We start from the raw sequence: 20172 nt of genomic DNA on the forward strand, positions 1-20172 counted from the left end.
TAGTAGGTGGGTAGTGAACATGGATGGTAAATCCACTGAGAAGGGCAACGTGCCCAGTTTGACCTCAAATGAAGAGTCCTGAAGGTGAACGTTCAAGTCAAAATATTTGCTTTCAAAAGGCAGAGGAAGGGTCTTCAGGAAAAAGAAGGAAAAGTCAAAAACGGCAGGAAATCAGCTTTGGTTGCAAATTATAGTCACATTGCTTGAAAGACCTTCCAGACAAGTGAAAATGCAGTGGATAGAAAGGAATATCCATTGAGGTTGCTGAAAAGCAGATCGGAACAATTGATTTTTGCAGCAGATACAGGTCCTCAAATGGTTGATGTGGGAGTTTATCATTTGCCACACTCTACTGGCAGATATGCTTATTTAGTCAGCTAGAAAGCCAAAAGGCACATGGAAAGTGCCAAATAATTACTTAGGTAACACTTTGATCGTAAACACCCAGGCACCAGGTATACCTCATCATCACTTCCTGACTTGGGGACTTAATGGTAGAGCTAATAGATGTTGGAGCATTTCCCTACCTAAAGCTGGAATAAAACTACCTTCTTATTAGACATGGCCCACCATGTAGGCATAGGTCCTTTTTAACTTTTATAACTTCCTCTGGGCGACTCTGAAGTAGAGGAGCAGGCTCTGCCACACTTTCTGAACGCAGGGTCTGTGTCTAATTTTCACATGGCATCATTCTGGGATAAGGCATAATTCCAAGACCAAAACACAGCTTTGACCCATCATTTTCACTGCTGACAGCTATCCTCAAGAAACAATTATATATGTACATGAAGAAGCATGCAATGTTTATGTAGTGAAAAGCTTGAAAGAAATTTCCACAGATAGGTTAATAGTTAAATAAATAGCATGCCTACATTTTGGAATCTTATGCAGTTAATAATAAGAAAAAATTCAATGTGTGTGTACTTATAAGTCAAATTCTCTAAGATATACTGCTAAATGGAAAAAAGAAATTTGCAATATATATATATAATATGATTCAATTCTGTTTAAAAGCTCTTCTCTTGATACAAAAATTAAAGTCTCTACTTCCATATGTACACGAACAACCCGTGTTCACATATAATAAAATGTCTGAAAGCTACACATCAAATTGGTAATAGTGTTTTTTTCTGAGGAGGAGATGAGCTTGATTCGAACCAAGTGTGTTTTTTTCTTTATCTTCTACATTTGTTTGGATGTTTAGCATAAAAATGCATTTGTGCATTACTTGTGTAATTAAAAATAACAAAATAAAAAATAAAAAAATGTATTGCTTAAAACACTTATTGAATCAACACTTCAAGAATAGAATCAACAATTTTATCAGAGAAACAAGGATATTTGCATGCGGATGGGCCACACACATTTTAAAGCTTTGCAGTGAATATTCAAATGTCATGTCAGTAGTGAAATACAGCTTTCATGGGAAAAAATGAAAGTAAAACAAACAAGAAAATCAAATAAGAGAAATGAGCTTCACTGCAACATGTAGAGAACTAAGAGCAAATTCTAGAGAGAAAGAGGAATACCAGGAAATGGGAATCAGAATGATCTCGACCTCCCAATGGCACCATTGTAGGCAGAGATAACAGAGGAAACACTTGCAAATTTTTGAGAGATGTTTATTCCCAACCTAATAATTGATAACCTGTCAAACTATTAATTGATTTGAACACAGACTAAAAGTCCTAAGAAGTCACCTCTCACGAAGGACATTCTCCATCAGAATAAGAAAAGAAACAGATAGAGAAATGAAGGAGCTCCGGGAAAGAGGAATCCAACACCATCCAGCCAACAGGGAATTCCTGAGATAACAGTGAAGGAAGTGCTAGGGTAAGAGGTGTGAGCTGGTCCAGAGAGCAACCACTATTTAGCGAAGCCAAGGGATGGTGTCTCTAGGGTCAATGGCAACCAAATAAAGCAATGGATTGTTTAGCAGATGCGTTTGACCATACTGAAAAAATTTAGGAAACTATTAGACAGTGTAGAGGGAAAATTAGACATAAGGACATAGGAAAGTAAGAAAATTAAAAAAAAAAAGCCGTCTTATTATTATTATTATTATTATTATTTTTGAGACAGGGTCTCACTGTGTTGCCCAGGCTGGAGTTCAGGAGCACCATTCTAGCTCACTGCAACCTCCACTTCTTGGGCTCAAGCAATCCTCCCACCTCAGCTTCTTGAGTAGCTGGGACTACAGGAATGTGCCACTATACCCAGCTAATATTTTTTCGTAGAAACAAGATCTTGCTTTGTTGCTCAAGCTGGTCTCAAACTCCTGGGCTCAAGCAATCCACACACCTCAGCCTGCCAATGTGCCGGGATTATAGGGCCATCATTAACTCTTGGGAAACCAAAAGCTGTTTGAGAGAGGAGGAAATGTTATTGGTATAAGTGGCTCAACTGTAAATAATACTTAAGGATTCACAATAATATAAACACTGAATATTAATTTAGCTCCATCTTGTGATACGTCTATATTCAAAAGTTGGAAAAAATATAAACATGGTATGTGTGTATGTGTATTACAGTTAAAAGTAAAAAACACATCTTCCATAGAAGAAAGCCAATAGACAACTTATCCGAAATGAAACAAATCCACACATTTCAGCATAACACATATTATTTTAAAATGTGGAGTTAATTAGCACAAGAAACACTTAAAGAATTGGTGGGTGATGCCTTTGAGGGACCGAGACTTGGGATTTGGGAAAGCTGCAGCAAAATGATTCTGTTTTTAATTATAAGGCTTGCATTTGATTGTTTAAGCTGTAAACTGTATCATCTTGATAAAATGAAAATAAAACCACCATGCATAGCTAATTTTTTATGATATGTAAGATTGCTAAAGGACAGCAGTGAACAAAAATGCTAACACATAGGCAAGTTTCAGAGATCAGTATCAGTCACCATGTAATCAAATGCTAGAGAACAGAATATTATTAATCATGGCTATCATCTTTTGAACATCTAGCCTAGCGTCATTTCATTTAATGCTCACATCAACCCTTGACATACATGGTATTATTATTACCCACATTTTGTAGATGTGGTTGTGAGATATTAAATACCAATGTAAACTTATGTAACTGGCAAGTGGAGTGGTGAACCTGAGATTCAAACCAAAATTTATTCAAAGCTTATAACCTTGGCCACAAGTTTACACTCCAGAGAGACTAGGAGGTAACAGGAATTCAGAGAGGGACAAGCCTTCTGAATTCGTCCTTTTTTTTTCCCAGATCAAGCAATGTGATGGATCCCAGCAGACTGCAAGTTTCCTCATACTTCAGAGAAAATGTAAATCCAATGTATTTCCTATTTAATCTTATACTGGCATGAATTTTTTTTTTCGGCATGAATTTTTAAAAATAATTTTATTTGAGGTCCTTTGAAACTCAGTTGCTACACGTTTTTAGTCAGGTTATTTTTAGATTTGTCAGCACAAAACTTAAGACTCTGGCTTGAATCTCTATGAACAATAGTAACTCTTCACAGTTTTCAGGGGACCTTTCTTTCTATCTGTCATATTTGATTGCCAGAGTAACCCCATGAAATAAGCACAGATGATGTCACTAATCATTTAACAGAAGAGGACATTAAGATCATAAAAGCTAAGTGGTTATCTGGAGCCCACATAGACAATAAATGGCTGAGCTGTGATTAGAACTCACAACTCCCGAGTCTTCTTTTGACTCTCCTCTCCACACACACTGCTACCTGCTAATATTACCGCACCTAAACGGGTGCCTTGCTTTTGTTTCATGCCAAAGTTTACACTTTGGAAAATCCTACTTCTTTTATGTCTTTTTCAAATGCATTGATTTCTTAAACTTGAATAAACTCGAACAAGAAATGGACTCTTTTATAAGGAAAACCATTTTTCATTAGTCTCCCAATATTATACATATAAAATCAGCACAAAATAAAATAGAGTCACAATTCCTAATTATTATGGTTCCTATACAACTATAAAACTGAAACAAGTTGAGTCAAATATAAACACCACACAAACACAGCAATGCCAAAGAAACAACGCGGATTTAAACACAATGTGACTCTGCTGTAAATTGCTGGGGTGTAGTGTTTCAGAGTCCATTTTAATGTGCTCTGTGCTCAGTTCTCCACTACTCATCCCCTCTACACTGGTGGGAAAATTCATTCGTCTTCTTGTTATCAATTGCTGCATAATAAATCACACTACACATTAATGGCTTAAAACAACTGGTTTATTTGGCTCAAGATCTTTTGGATCAGGAATTCAGAAGAGACATATTTGGATAGTTTGTCTCCAGGTAGCAGCAGTTGGGACTAGGGCTACAAGATCCACTTCTGAGGTGGCTTCTTCACTCATAGGTCTGGTATCCTGGTGCTCCTTGGCCTTTCTCTCTCCCCATAGTGTATCAGTCTCTCCATCTGGCCTGACATACTCACAACATGATGTTCTCAGGATAGTCACACTTCTTTAGCTTCTGAGAGGAAGGAGTGGAAGCTACCAGGTCAGATAGAGGCTGACTATGCCCAGAATTGGCCCAGTATCACTCCTACCACATTCTACCAGATAAAATGTTACAGAACCTTCACATCAGTGAAGAAATAGACTCTACCTATTGATAGAGGAGAGGCTTGGCCTTATTGCAGAAGGTCACATGTGATGAGAGATACTGTTCCAATCATTTTAGGACAACACAAGCATCCCAGTTTGGTGTCAATACTCTACCCTTTTTCAATAGCTAGAGATTGCACGGTAGTATTGTTGCCAATATAATTATAAACATGAGTGCTGAACTTATGGGAAAGTCTCAATCCCAAGGATCACCAAGAAGAATAGAACATGGGCTCTTACTCACATGTTTATTATTGTTTTGAATAAAAAAACACTATGCAAGGGACTTCTGCTCCCAAATCCAGTTTGTCTCTCCTTCTTGAGCACACAGGAGAACCACACTTCTTAGCTTCTTTTCATTAAGACATTCATTTTGCCTAGTTCTGGCTAATGGGTAGTGAGCAGAGTGATATGTAACATTTTCAAGCTAAGGCATTCACAAGTGGGTAGAGCTTATTACGCTTTCACTTTCTCTTTCTCTTCTAGTGTCCTGGAAGACTTGTGCTAGGATAGTGGCATTTCAAGATGGTGAAATTTTCAACAGCATTATATTAATTAGAGCCTCTATCCAACTCATGCTGGACTTGTGACTTGTAGCACAGTGAAAAGGAAACATTTGTATATTAAACCATTGGGAGTTAGAAGTTAATTTGTTACTGCTGCATAATCTAGTTTATCCTAATATCTTCATTATTCACAACATTCTTATAGAAAATCCAAGGACTCCAGCATAACATAGTTTAAGGAACAGTGTTTTAATTCTCACTCATATTTTTCATGGAGTAGGAGCAGTCAAGGAAAAAAAGTAGAGAACTAAGAAGATGCAAAAGGGATAGATGACACTATCACTTTTTCTGCCCTGGCAAAGTTATAATGTATTTGTGAAATTAGCATGTACTGTCAAAGATAAAGTCATACTTCTAGCTTTGAAGTCTTAGGCATGTATTTGCAGACATTTGCACTTTCATTGTAATTCCATGATAGGGATTAAAAATTAAGAAAATTTATTTCCAGAATATTTGGACTTTCATTATTATTTAATGGTAGAGAAGATAAAATGATGACAATTAGTGAAGGTTAAATGACTCGCCCATGTCACATGAATAAGTGTTAGAATAATTACTTTGGAAGCACTGATAGAAGTTCAATGTTAGGCAATATTTCAGCTGTGGAGAATATGGTCCTTAGCTGATTAGTCTATGTCTGAGATATCTTGGCTTACTCATTTAAAGGAAATCACTTTATTAAGTTTTATAAAAATTTGGTTTGTTCTACACTTGAGTGCCACCTGGCACCCTTGAAATGAACAAGTACTCATTGATTTTGGTTCTCTGATCAAAATTTTCATGTTGAAACATCAATCAGTTGCAGGTATGTGGACAAGTTATCAATGGAATTCAAATTGCCTCAAGGGACCAGATTGAAAACATGTTGGTCTAATAATTTTGGTCATGTGAATGACCAAGTTAGGTTGCTCTATGGCAAATAAACTGATTTCTCAGAGAGCCATCTACACACACAAATCAACCAGATTCAGAGTGATGGAGTTAAGCAATATAAACACAGTTTTCATATAGCCTCCCTGGTGAGACCCTGTTTTTCATTTAACTTGAATGATGCTTTTGGGACCTTGGGTGCTTTATCATTTCCTTTTAATATGGGGTCAGTGTAAAATACTCCTTAGAGTCTGTATTAATAGATTCATATCACCCTGGACAAAGGGTTCTGAACTTTGCCATTTTTTTCTGTATTATTTAACTTTTTTCTTAAGAACTGTTGAAGATATAGATGCTGATCAAAATCACAGATGACAAGGAGGTGGAAAGGAGACTGAATCCAAATTTAATAAAATCTTGACAGGTAAGAATTAACTTAATTTTCATAAGATGAAAATTCAAAAAGTAAATCATTTTGAAAAGTTCCTTGTTTTAGAACCAATATCTCTATTCTTCAAGGATGGATTATGAGTATGCTTTAGAAGAACCTAGACATTTTAGCTAATTGTAGGGTCAGTATGAATCAACGTGAGATCTATGACTTCCAAAAAAAATGCTAACATGATTTTAAGATGTGCTCATAGAAGAATAGCTTTTAAAATATGGGAAGATATGGGAAATGAGCATCCAATACTCCTTTGAAATCATCAGAGCATACCAGGATGGTATAGTGTATTGTTCTCCAATAATGTTCAGAGAGATGTGATCAGGAAAGCAAGGAGAAGAAGCGCCAAATTCAATTAAAACATCTGAAATATCTGAAAGAACCAAGAATATTTACCCTTGGAAAGTCTGGGGGCATCATAACTATTTCCAAATGTTTGAAGTGCTCTCACTTGGAAGATAGATTAATTTGGTCTCAAAAAGGAGAATGTGGATTATGAACCAAGGCTACAAGGAAGTAGCTTTGGGATTTCCTTAAAGAACTTTTATGTGGACTACCTTGGCAAATAGTGAAGTCAAGGACTAGTCATAGAGGTGTCCTACCGGGGTCATCCCATCCTGGGGTGTTGTAGAGTAGAGATTGCAAAATGATAGTGCATGGAAAAATTTGTTCTGCTGATACAATTTCTTTAGGTTGGATAGTGTGTTAAGACATTTTAATGTAATCACTAATATTTTTTTAAAAGATAAAAGATTCTTTACAAAGATTGATAGTAGCTACTTTTCTTCAAAAATTGTAGATGTGGCAACCATGGATGTCCATTAGTGGAGGTAATGATCAGCTGAGAATAAGAATCCGCTTCCTCCTTGTAAGAGGGTGTACACACTCAGGTTCACCACAGTCCCCAACCCTCTCTGTTGTGTTCCTCATATAGAGGAGAAGATCATTTTGTCATTTATTTTCTTGCTTGAGTAGCTGTTTTGCTTACAGCTGACCTACCTCAATTTGTAATTTATTTGCATGGCCCTTCTAGGCATCCAGCTTGTTATCCCTGTTGGACACACTGATTGACTGGGTTGAAGAATCGAACTTGTTTGGCAATCAAAGGTTTTCAAACATTATTTTTTTTCTGAAGGACCCCCCACTCCTTCACATCCATGATATCAGTGAAATCTTAAACCAAATCCCAATTTATAAAATATGATAGAGGAGCTATTATTTGCCTCATCATCTAACATTTTCCCCGGGACAAGAAATGGAATTTTAGGGCTCCATTGAATTGGTTTGGACAGTACAGGATTTGAAGTTGTCTTCTATAAGCTGAGGATACCAACATATACATGCTAGTTCTTGCAAACATTTTAAAACACTGATTTAAATAAAAAACCCTATTTCTCAGATGAAAAGAAAGACGTGTAAAGGAAGGGTCACAAACTGGTTAGAAGAGCTGAGTTTTTACTCTTGATTTTGATATTAACTAGTTGGAGGGGCTTCCTGTTTGTCCCTGAAGTCTCAGATTTAGGACCTGAGAGGGCATCTTAGAGACTAGTCCACGCTCCTCATTGTATAGACAAGGGAACTGAAAACTGGGAGATACAATGGTGAGCTCAAGGAGAGTACAGTTAATGGTGTCAGTGTAAGTACTGGAACTCAAGAAACCTTAGATTGGACTCTCTCTATCATGTCCCCTTTCTCTCTGATAGACAATCATTTGGGTCTCTTTTCACACAATAGGTTTTAGTTGCTTTGCTTTGCTTTGCTTCTGCTGGGAGAAGGAGCTTTCCCGTGTCTAGTCTCTAAGGTGTCCTCACAGACTAACATCCATTAAAGCATTCTTTACTTGAGGGTGGGTGCTGCTCTCCCTTTTCAGGGGGAATGGAAAATGGAAAATTGTTTTGTCTTACCTGTTTTCTCTCAGGCATTAAGTTCTTTATTGCTAAATGGGACATGGTCATCGTAGAGCACATGAAAAACACAACATTTTTGGTACAGATAATGGCAAACCAATTAGATGAACTCCAGCAATTGGGTTGTTATTCAGACATGAATCTCTTTGCCTAACTTCTGTTTACTCATTTCTAGACGTGGCTGCACTGTTATCCTCTCCTGAACCCACAAGGCCTTGAAATTGCTGGAAATGGCAGGAATTCAATTCCACTCATTTTCAAAATTCCCTTGGTTTGGCTTTAAGAGCATGAAACATGTTTATAGATGGAGATGTGATCACAAACATGTCAATAGGTATCAAAAAGGAAAATAGCTAAACCAATTTAAAAATACCCAGAGGGAGCTCTAAAGAGTATTAAAAAATTTTTCTTTGAGGTACACTGTTCATTTATGCCACCATTAAGGAATATTTATAGTCTCCTTAAGCTAAATATTGAATAAAATTTATTCTGAAGCGAGGTTCGAGGAATGAGAAATTATATCCTAGAAAGATTTTTGATTCTTAACAGGAGATTATTTTAAAAACTCTATCTTTCTGAAATCTATGAAAATGTGATCAGAATTAAATCAATGACAACTTAGATTTTTATTTTCCTTAATTGGAGGGTAATGTTCTTTGGTTTATAGTCAAACGTGATCTTTCTCATGGCTTTTATAGTTTGTTAAAATTAAAACGAGGTGCCCAATTCAGGTTCTTCCCTTGCCATGCCAAACAGAGGCTGTTTCCTGGTAACTTCACCTGGCAGCTTGCAGAATGAGGTCTTGGCTCTGAGTTAGTGCGTAGCTGGGCTTGCAGGTTTAAGATCTAGATTCTCATCATTTTGGGTCAAATGTGACCCTCTGCTGCTTTAAAGCACACCATCCAGCCCAGATACATCAGTATCCAGTTGAAACAAAATTTATACCACTATTTTAATTTCGTAAGTTCATGTGTGACCATGTATTTCAATACCCATTGAGAAAGCATTTGAAAAATAGATCAGAGAGGGAAAAAGTGAAGAAACATTGATACCTCTAATAAGAAATAATTATAGGGATGGCCAATTTACTATGGTAAAATGTAGATGAGCTAGAACACAATGACTAACTTGGCCTTCTCTTGACCTCTGATCCTATTTCTAGATTACTTGCTGCTTTTCTGTCTCCTTTGTTGGTCCCATTTTCTCCTTAACTTCTAAATCTTAGAGTACCGTAGAGCTCAGTCCCACATATTTCCTCTTCTGTATCTACACTCATTTCTTAGGTAAGCTCAACTAGTCTCCTGGCAGTGAATGCTGACCATATCTGGATGCCTCTCAGTTTATATCTCCAACTCTGACCTCTCTCCTAGATCCTTAAGTCCATCTGTTCATGTCACATCTCCACCTGGTTGCTTAATACAAATCTCAAATGTTAGCGTGCTTAAAACTAAACTCTTAATTGCCTAACCAGTCCCCATCAACTTGCTCCTCTCACTCTCTTGTCCATCTGCATAAGTGCCATCTTCATTCTGTAGTATCGCAGGCCAACAACTTAGGAGTCACCTTTGCCTTCTCACTTCCTCTCTCATTCTTCATCTAATCCATTAGCAAATGTATCAACAAATTTGAAGACTCTACCTTCACAACATACTCCCAGATCTAATTTGTTTCTCACTGCCTCTACCACTTCTACCCTGGTCTAGGCCACTGGCCTTTCTTTGGAATATTGCAATTGCTTCCTATGGATCTCTCTAGTCCAATTGTCCCCTACCCCCGCCTCCACCCTATAGTCTGCAATTTATCCATAGGCAGAGCAGCCACATCTCATTCAGAATCAATTCAGTGTTCTTTCCCTGGCTTATTATGTCACCCATGGTCTTGCTCTCTTGTTCCTCTCTGACCTCATCTCCTTCCCCACCGTCCTTGGCTTACTCCTTTGCAGCCTTATGGCATTCTTGCTTTTCCTAGAACATACTAGGTATGTCCTGGGTTCCAGGTCTTTTCCCTTAATGATTCCTCTGCCTAGAGTGCTCTTCCTCCATGTAGCCACATGGATACCCCCCTCCTCTCCTTCAGGTCTATATTTAAATTCCACTTTCCCAGACTAGCCCAACCCTATATTTAAATTCTTTTTATGAAATAGAAACGCCCCTCTATGGCTCTCCCTCTATTCATACTCTGCTCTACTCATTCTCATAGCATTTTGACCACCAGTCATACAATTACTTGGTCATCTGTTTTTTGTTTCTCTCCTTCATCGCCACTAGCAAACAAGCCCCCTGGGAGGGGGACTTTTTTTTGTTCACTGTTATATCTCAGTATGCAGAACAGTGGCCAGTAGGTAGTTTGGGCTCAGTAACTATTTGTTGAATGAACAAATGGTTTGCTAGCAAACAACTAGATAAGAGAGTTACATTGTGAATTTAATAAGCATACACATGATGATCATTTTTAGAAGATATAATAGAGACATTTTGGATATATAAATGCATTTCCTTTTACATCTTGGGGAAAGTTTGGGAGGGAATCAAATGAGGCAGGTCGGGAATTTTGCCCTGCAAATATCTAAGATTTTCCAGGAAGCGCAAAATGTTTGCTAGCCCACCGTTGGAGAGTCTTCATCTTGAGAGTTGTAAAGATGATACAGAGTCACCAGTTTTCTCCATGTTGCTTTTCTCTACACTGGGGCTTTTTAGAATTCTCCCAAAGAAAGTTAAAATTCCCCAGAGATCTCTAGCTTTGCTAGCTTGATGCCTCCCCGAGAGCTCTTGCTTTCCCTTTAGGAAGCATGACAGCACGAATAGTACCCATTATTTAAAAATGTGCTCACAACATCTAGAAAAAAAAAAAAAAAAAAACAGGCTTACTCATTAGCAGCTTTCCCTGTGCCTTTCTGAAGTTGTGGTAAATAATCCTCCCCTGTTCCCCACAAATAGTTAATTATAGCACTAGCAGCAGCTCTTTGAGGCGGGAAGCCAGGCATATCTACAATGCCCAGCGGAGATGCTAGAAGTCCTCCCTGCCGTATTCTGAAAGCAGAGGATTAGAGCAGGTGAATTTTCCCCACAGGTTGGGGAATCCATAAAGACATCTCTACCTCGCTTCTTTTGCATACCTTCCCCATTGCATATCTCCTTTTCCTGATGCTGCCAAGTAACTCTCAACATGCATCACTCATGAATGGTTTATACCCTGTGACCTCTTGGCATGTTATCGAGAAAATGGATTTGACCACAGATGGGAGACTAAGTTAGAAACTGCTTCACTTGGGTCTCTTGGCTTCACTATTTGGGTTCAAAATATGGTTGAGATCATGTGCCTATAAATTCATGGTTTACCCTCTTAGTTCAGTGCAATCTCTGGAAAAGGGCAGCAGGGGTGGGTGGGGAGCTGGGCTGTGCAGGGAGAGCTCCTGATCTGGGAAGGCATCTCCACTCTTCCAGAAAAGTCAAGGATCAGGAAGAACTTTGACTATTTTGCAGACCTTAAGAAAGGGAGATTTTTCTGGTTATCTGAGTGACTCCAGTGAAGCCTGTGAAAACAGAAGGGGAAGTTAAAGAGATAAGAAGTGCAGGGAACATTTGATAACTGTTGATGGCTTGAAGATGAAGGGAGCCATAAGAGAAGAAAGGCAAGTGACCCTCAGAGCAGAGCACAAACCTGGCCAACAGCAAGGAAACAGGGACCTCAGTCCTGCAACCCCAAGGAACCAAATTCTGCCGATAGCCTGAAGGAGCCTGGAGGGAATTCTTCCATAGAGTCTTCAGACAGGAAAGTACCCAGTCTGGCTAATCACTTGATTGAAGCCCAATCCAGCCATGCTGTGCTAGATTTATAGAAACAGCGAGACAATACATTCATGTTCTCTTAAGCTGCTTTATTTGTGATAATTTGTTTTGCACAGTGGCAAATGCATCACCTGTTTTATGGCATTTGATCTTCCCTTTGATCCTGTGGGCTAATTCTTACCCTATTTGGTAGACAAGGATACTGAGTCCTCAACAGTTAGGTACTAACCTGTGTAAGGTCACACTGCGGAGAGGGGCAGAGAGGAAATCACATGATGGCTATCTGACTTTAGGGCTGTTCCCCTATGCCAGGGGTTCTCAGGTTCAGCACTATTCACATTTGGGGCCAGATAATTATTTGTCGTGGGGCTGTCTTGTGCCTTCAGGATTTTTAGTGGCATCCCTGGCCCTGACTCACTAGATGCCAGTAGAAACACCCCCACTACCCATTGTGACATTCTAAACTGTCTCTACACATTGCCAAATGTTCTCTAGGGACAAAATTGTGCCCCATTGAGAACCACTGTCCTGTGCATGAAGCCTCACTGTATCCTTGGACTTCAGGAGAAAATGTCTGCTCTCAGGCCTGGGTGTAAACTGGGAATTTTTTTTCATCTCCATAAGTATCAGTATCTGCCTGAGTTCTTCCCAAGGGCATTGATAGGAACAATGCCATGTTCCTCCTCTGACCTGTCACCAAGCCAGGAAAGGTGAACTAATGAGATCAGAGTGGGACCGAGCAGGGGTCATGGAGTACAGCAGATCTGAACACACTCCTCCAAGGTGGTAAGCTCCTTCAAGGGATGGTAGTGTATGATACATTTTCACGCTCCTGGGTGCAGTTGGGGATGATCCATCCTTGGAAATGACTCCCAGGAAATGCCTCCTGAATCAAATGTGAGTTTACAGGCAAGTTGAGTGAAGCGGGCATGGCAGCTGTGATGACAACGGTGGTGCGCTCCCCAAATGTCCTTCTTAGGGCTGTCACACATTTCCTCAGGCTGCTAAATGTGGCTCAGAGTTTGTCTTTCACTGAGAATTGCCTTTGGTAGCCGGAGGTGATTTACCTAAGACAATGTTTACTCTGAGGGAGTGCCCATGCCAATAACTGGCCATGGCGGGGGGCACAAAAGCCTGATCCCTTTGCCTCACACTGGGGTAACTCTGAAGGGCTATTCTTGCTTCTAAGTTTCCTGTAAAATCGACTGAGGCCCCTGTTGCGAGCACACCGCTGCTCAGCTTCTCCCTTTGCCCAACGTTCTCTTCCATACCTTCCAAGAAGTCTCTGGCACCCAACGCTGCATTGCAGAGTCTGTTTCCAGGAAATTTACAACGAAGACCCCATCTTTGTTTACTTTTTCCTAGAGGAATCATGCCTTAGGTAGTGAATTCTAAAGTGTGCAAAGTAGAACTTACGCATGGTTAAAATTAACTTTGAAAACTTCTTAAGGCAATTAGAAACTGATATTTTGTCTCAATACATGGCAAGTGTGGCATTTCCCTTTCACAGTGGAATCTGGTTGTGTTCCATTGTTCTCATGGCAGATGAAGAAGTCGGCTTGCAGTTACGAAATATTTTGAATCAAAAATATTATCTTTGAATGCTATAGGTTCGCCCCCAGAAAGGCAAAATGCTCCCACTCTGAGGGTCACCAGGGAACCAAGGTCAACTGCATACTCAGCGGCTTTCAGTGCACGGCCACTCCAGAGCATAAGCAAATTGAGCAGAACAGTGAGTCCAAGTGCCACCCTTTTTATTTCCCTCTCCTTTTTCACTTTTCCATTTATAGCTGAGCTCATTGAATTCATATAAGTGACATAAACTTATGATGTAACTTCGCTTCTTTGCACCACATTATTTTCAATCGAGAAAATTCAGTGACTAATTAGTGCAATTTTTTAAAGAACCACGAGTTCATAAACAATATCAGTTCTCATTTAACTTTTTACTTAAGTCAGACTTCATATTGAGAGGAGTCATGAGTTATATTTTCTCCCTATCAATTATAGCTGTGTGGCCCCAGGGAAGTCACATTCTCTCTCTCTCTCTGGGTCTATTTTGCCTCAATGGTAAAATTACATTTTAATGGTTCAAGGTCAAGGGCTGAATCAATGTTTCTTTAGGACTCTTTCTGCTCTATAATTCTCTTTGTGCAGAGGAGCAGGGAAAATTAATTATGGAATACAAATGAGTGTAGAGCAGCACCGTGGAGTGGTTAAGGCTCCTTACAAATCATGAGAATTTGGGAAACTCTCAACTCACTCTTTGCCCACTTTATGCTACAAGGAAATGAGAATATGAGGAAATAGCAGCCACAGATGCCCTCTAGAAGAGAATGTTCTAGAAAAATACAAAATGCTATTTTTACTTTTGTATTCCTTATAATATTAATAAACTTACCACGACTATGTTTCTTAATAAGTAAAATATAATCAAATGTATGTGCTTTATTTTTTTTCTTCAAGAAAACATTTGGAAGATAAATTGGAGAATTCCTGTATGTTTCTCAGAGCAGCACCTCAAAACCTCAGACCTCATCCTCTTAGAGTTAACAAGTATGAGGATGAAAAACAGCCTATTCATTGGGTATAAATCCCTTAAAAAAGGGACTAAAACGATCTAATTCCTGTTTTTACCCAGCCCGCAGGCTGTGAGGCTCTCATGCAGTCATAGTGATGATGGTAAGTAGAGGTGACCTCAAATTCCATTAGTTATACACTGGAGGAAGGTGTGGTCAAGACAGAAGAGGAGGAGGAGATTTTTCTTCATGATATTTTTAATTTGAAAGTAGAGTTTCCAGCATTTTGGGAGGCCAAGGCAGGTGGATCACCTGATGTCAGGAGTTCGAGACCAGCTTGGCCAACATGTGAAACCCCCGTCTCTACTAAAAATACAAAAATTAGCCAGGTGTCGTGGCACACGCCTATAATCTCAGTTACTCAAGAGGCTGAGGCATGAGAATTGCTTGAACCCAGGAGACGGAGCTTGTGGTGAGCCAACATCATTCCACTATCCTCTAGCCTGGGCAACAGAGTGAGATTCTGTCTCAGAAAAAAACAAAAAATAAAAATAAAAAAACAAAACAAAAAAGGAAAAGAAAGTAGACTTTCCAAAAGGTAACAGCATTTTCCTGTCTCTTCTCTTTTAATTTATAATAAGTAATCAAATAGTTAACTAATCCAAATGAAAGGAAAAAACAGTTTGGCCACAATACACACAAATCATATGAGTCACATCCAGTTAATTTTAAAGAATATGAAAATTTTCTTTTGCTCCAGTGGTGTTGTTTTATGAGATTTCAAGTGATTATATTATCCAGTGAAGCTAGCTTGTGTGGGTTATTGGCAGTATCTTGAAAACTCTGCAAATATATTCAGGAATAGACCCTTAAAGATAAAAAACAGATCACCACCAGATGGTGTGGCTGCCTTCTGTGGTTATTAGACATGTGGATACATTTGGATAAGAAAGAAGCTAGAAAGATACGCTTCTAAATATAGAACACAAAGGAAATATCCATTCTTTGAGATGAGAAAAGCAAGGAAAGTTTTATTGAACTGATAGACATTTCTGACTTGTAAAACTGAAACACATTTAAAAATGACTGAGGAACAATTGTATGGTCTAGAAAAACTGCTTAGTAAAGGAAATATATGTTTTTAATTCTCAAATCAAATATAACCTCTCTCAAGAAATGAAGTTCAGGTTATTTTTTATTAAATTATTTGGCTTCCATAAGACAAGTGTGTGTTACTCACAGAACGATGAGTCCTTCATGTTTTTAAAATATATTTCATTTTAATATTCTACTTCAGATGTGCAAGTATGGTTTGACAGAACTGTGAAGCAAATATTATCTTAAATAAATCTACTTTTCAGAAGCTTCTCAAGTACTCGTAGAATTTATGAGGTATTGACAGATTAACCATGAACTGCAGATAGGTTTGGCTTTAAGATTTGTTGGTGGTGTTCTAGCTAATGTTTAACAAATCGTACAGAGCTTTTGGGCATAAAATATTTATTTTTTCCTCTAATGTTGAAAAGGTATTTTTAGTTTTATTATTTCATCCCAGTGTTGGATTGATTTATTATCTCTTCGAATTATTTTCGTTATCAAAAGCTTCCAGACACATTGTCCTGCTTTGGTGCTTGTACCACGACTGTGAATATGATTAGGAAGAAGGCAGATTGAGCTTTGAAAATGAAGAACTGGTTCTTCATGGGATTCTTTGTGATAAATCTTGGAAGTAATGAAACAGTCATTGGTTTCTGTTACCAACAATTAAGAATGTATGTAAAAGAGGCGCTAGGGAGAAGACTATATAGTACTTTTATTTCCTAATGGAGACACATTTTGGGACAAGGAGAAAATATAAGATGAGAAAGGTAATACTATTCCATGTATTAAAACCCTGAAGAAAAAACATCAATCATTCATTCATTTGACATGCCCAGCCATTTCCTGAGCAACTAGTATATACCCAGAACTGAACTATGCAAAGATATTATAGAAATAAACAAGACAAAACTTTTGCTTTTCAGCATCTAAACGATGATACTCGGCAGTCAGCTAACCTTTTAGTAGGAAGAATTGGAAAGAGAAGAGAGCATCTTTAACACAGTCTACATCAGAATCTGTTTTCTTAGCTATTGTCTGCATATTGATGAACAAGGATGAATATAAAGAAAGTAGCACTTTAGCTCTTTCTAGTTTTTTTTTTCTGTTTTCCTTTAAACATAAAAATTAATTGCTACATGAGAGACAAACATCATTGAAATTTCTGGTCTGAAGTTAGAAAAACAAAAACTATCTTGGTTTTCTACCTTTTTATTTTTTATTTCTTAGGTTGGTAGCAGATCTTGGAGAGAGTACATTTCAAGGATGAGGAAATAACTTACTCTTAAACTCTTTGTTTACAAAGCATAACTTGCAACATCTATGTAAGCGGTAAAAGCCTGGACCTCCTTTGGGTTACTTGGTCCTTCCCCTTTTCTCTCAATACTTTCATTTACTTTTCTTTCTGCAACCTGCTTGAATGTGTTAGAGAACCCCCCACTTGGGGTATTCCTACACTAGATGTATTTACTCTTTTATTTAACATCTATAAACCCACAAGGCAGAATCTTTATTTTACTGTTCTCGAACTGTTCATAGTCAATGATTTCTGTTTCAGAACAGTTGCCGCTCTATTTTTCTATCAGCAGATTCCAAAATTAGACAACCACAGTAACATCATGCAGGAAAGACTCAGACCTTAATCTAATATTTCAGAACAAGGCAGTCATCATTAGCAGTTTTTTTTTTCTTTTTGCAAAGAATTATGAGATTTTTGTGTTTTATTTCCTTTCCTAGAATGAGCTTATTATTGACAACATTCCTGACATTTAATCTTGATGATAAGAGAGAGAAAAGGTATAGAAAACTTGGTCTTCTTTAGTTTCTCTGCTATTTTCTGTTGGTCTTCATGGGCGGGGGAAGATGGTTACCACTACCAGGTAGAGGCAATTGGCTATCTGGACCCTTAAAATAGGTAATGAAGAGGAAATAGACACCCCTTTTGGTGATAACAGATAATATTTTGAGGACAAATGATTAGAATCACCAGTGCCTGATCTCCTCTTTTCATTGCCCAGTGAGTCCCATTTTCTATTTTAAAAATGTCAGTGTACACTTCAAGAATCAGCATTTCAGAGATCATATCAAGAAGTGCTAGAATGGGAAAAGCTCAGCCCAGTGGTGCTAAATAATCTCTCTGAGCAAACAGTGACTTTTGAGTTCCACTGTTCCTCAGTTCTCTTTCCCAACCCAAGCTTTTTAAGTATCTCTTTCCTTCCGCCCCCAGTTTGTGTGTTTCTGAGTAATCTTGGAGCAACACCTTTAATCATGGAAGAAGAGAAGCCAATGGGACTTTTAAGAAAGCATATAACTAAAAGGAAAAAAACTGGTCATAAATGGCAAGGTTATCACATAGGGTTGAAGTGTAGGAAAGACCAATGTCATGGTGTACCACAGTGATCTTTGTCTACTGGTACCCCCCTTGGATTCAGAGAGGAGACAGGCAAGATCCCTGTCCATAAGGCTGCCCAGGGTATCCCCAGGCAATGAATTGATACAGCCAAGGCCAAGGCTGCTATCATACAGAGTAGAGCACTTCTCCCTTAGGTCTTGGTGCCAGCTTCTATGACAGATCCTTTAAGAATACTTGGCATTGGCTGGCAGCACAGGCATCTTAACTGTTACTGCAAAAGTAAAGTTAAAGTGGCTTCCTAGAGCAGAAAGCCCTCTTTAGGGAAGGTGGGAACTCTTGGGTTGAGAAGTTAAAGAAAAAATTGCCCGTGGCCTGTCAGGTGGTGATCTGCTGAGAGACTGTTTTCTCAGAATCCCTAGTTGAAGCTCAAATTAAACCCAGGGAAACGTTCACATGAAAAGCCCACAAGAATGAGTTTTCAGATTCTATCAGCTCAAAAGAAATCTCCTGTGAAAATCCTTAGGTCAAACATCTGACACACTTTTCATCAGCTGGTCCCTTAGAGTCCTGAGAAAGAGGTTACGCTGCCTTCAGTACAGAGAGCAACTTCTCCGAGTTATTACATGCTTTTCCTCTTAGTGATTTGTATAACAGAAGTCAGAATCTACCCATTCGGATGAGTGTATAGATACGGGGGATGGTGGAAGATATGAATACCGAAGATCCTATTCTGAAAGCAAGAAGTGGGAACACTGGGAGAGAAGCCACTTTGTTGCTAAGACGATATGTTTGATGGGGGAAAAGTTGAATCTGAGCATCAGAGGGAGTAGGAAATGGGATCTGGAGTCCAAGAGCAAGGTAAAGATTGAAGATTTAAAAAAAAATGGGGGTGATGAACATCAAGCAGACAGCTGAGACATGAAGATAAATTAGATCAGTGCTAGAAAATATAAGAAGAAAGGCTGAGAGAGTCTCATGGCCACAGTCATGCGTGGATACTGAGAAGTCCACTGCCTGCTGTGAGCTGGTCACTTACTGGCTCCCTCATTCTTTCCATTCACAACATGGGGCATGGCAACCTCCTCTGAGCATGTGAATTCACCAGTAGAACCTTCCACAAAATGACTCATTGAACCGCTTGCTGTCTTCCTGTCCATCACAGCCCAAAACGTGGTCCCAGGCAACCGGAAGTCCTCATTCAATAATAACTCAGGAGAAGACAGTAAAAGGGTGGTATCCCAACTTCCTCCTCCTCCAGCCATACAAAGGGGCCTGTGATTATTTATTATGCACAAGACAGGGGAGCAGAGTCCCTGGGATGACTCTGCAAAGCATCCATTTGCCCTATCATAAGACATTAAGTACCTTTACTTCAAAATCCCCTGCCAGCCCCTCCACATCCCCATTGGTGGGCTCAGCTGTGGCAGCAGAGATTGGGAGGCAGGTTTCTGGGGAAAACTCACCCTGGGGTCTGTCTCCAGTTGCTGCTTGTGGTGTAGGCTGCGTCTTTTCTTGGCCTTTGCAAGGCCATTGTGATAAAAGTGGTACAGGCCTTCAGCAAAGGGAAGCTGTGAAGAGTCAAACAGACACAGGTAGAGTTAGCTTCTGGGGTTGGCCTGGGGACAGGGACACCAAAGCTGGGGTTGCTTGCAGGGCTCCATGGGGTGGGGAAGTATACAAGAAAACCACTGGCAAGCCTCTTGTCAGACATGGCCCTCTATTTCCCTGTCACTGTCCTCCTCCCCTTCTTGCCTTTGCGTTTGTGGTGGCCACTCTCCTCTTGCCCCTTAATTTTTTCCCCCATTTTTAAAGTTTTTTTGCACATCCTTTGATTCCCTCTCCTTTTCCATAGAGCCTTACTTTTGCATTCACATCCATATCAGATTCTCCTTGTCCTCCTTGGACTAGTGTGCATGCTCCAGGTATCATCTGGTTGCTCCAGAATTATGATGTAATGTTTTCTAGTCACGTCTTCCCAGCTGGACTGTCTGTCTTGAGTCTTGGGCTTTTTCTGTGATCCCTT

The 20172-nt window shown here is 39.1% G+C and overlaps 1 protein-coding gene across 1 annotated transcript in view; it reads right to left on the reverse strand.

Moving 5' to 3' along the window:
- The window catches only part of PCSK2 (proprotein convertase subtilisin/kexin type 2), a 221293-nt gene extending 201578 nt beyond the window's left edge, over nucleotides 1-19715 (reverse strand). The window contains exon 1 of the mRNA XM_017512652.2: nucleotides 19613-19715. The gene's annotated coding sequence lies outside the window, so the exon portion shown is untranslated. The remainder of the gene's footprint in view (nucleotides 1-19612) is intronic.
- Nucleotides 19716-20172: the final 457 nt, after the last annotated feature.

The sequence above is a fragment of the Cebus imitator genome, unplaced genomic scaffold (assembly GCF_001604975.1).
Source record: "Cebus imitator isolate Cc_AM_T3 unplaced genomic scaffold, Cebus_imitator-1.0 Scaffold475, whole genome shotgun sequence".
NCBI classification, from domain to species: Eukaryota; Metazoa; Chordata; class Mammalia; order Primates; family Cebidae; genus Cebus; species Cebus imitator.